We start from the raw sequence: 769 nt of genomic DNA on the forward strand, positions 1-769 counted from the left end.
AGTTTGAAGTGAAAAGTTATTGCTCTCAGGAATTTCATTAGTATCTTTATATTACCCTCAAATATAAAAATCTGCTGTGATATATGCTAGGGTATATTTAAGAAAATTTCAAAATAATTACATTTAAATATTCATCTAATTTAGTGTTCAATTTTTGTAAGATAAACATAGTTATTTCCAGTTCTACATAGCAACTAGCATATTCTTTTGATTTAATTTAGTGAGATTATTAATAAAAATGAAGATTAATTTCTAAAATTGCAAATTTAGATCCTTTTAGAGTTTATGAAAGTGACATATACTTTAGCATCAGTGGCAAAAACAGATAAATTATAGGCTAAAAACGAAATAGATGTTTATGCATATAAACAGAGAGACATGTGTGTAGAGACATAGGAATTGGAATATATACCTGGTGGTTGTGTTGTTACCGTAGGAGATGGTGGTGGAACACCTGCAGTTGTCGTTGTGGCACCTGGTGCTGGTGTTGACCTTGCTGGTACTGATGTAGTTACACCTGGTCCTGGTGTTGATATAGCTGAAAGATATTTTTATATTAAGCATATTAACAGTGATTCTTATTAGAAAAGTCAATTGACGGCTTATGCTGAAGTCATCTTAACAAGAAATTGAACCTTAGAGAAACTTGTAATTAGTGTCTCATGACTAAAAAAGAAATCAAATGCAGGTGTAGAATATATGAATTTACAAAGTGAAGGTATAGTTACATGTATCTGTATACTTTCTTAAAATACTCCTAAATAAAATT

This window comes from Euprymna scolopes, chromosome 8 (genome assembly GCF_053919585.1).
Source record: "Euprymna scolopes isolate OS-2025 chromosome 8, ASM5391958v1, whole genome shotgun sequence".
In the NCBI taxonomy this organism is placed as follows: Eukaryota; Metazoa; Mollusca; class Cephalopoda; order Sepiida; family Sepiolidae; genus Euprymna; species Euprymna scolopes.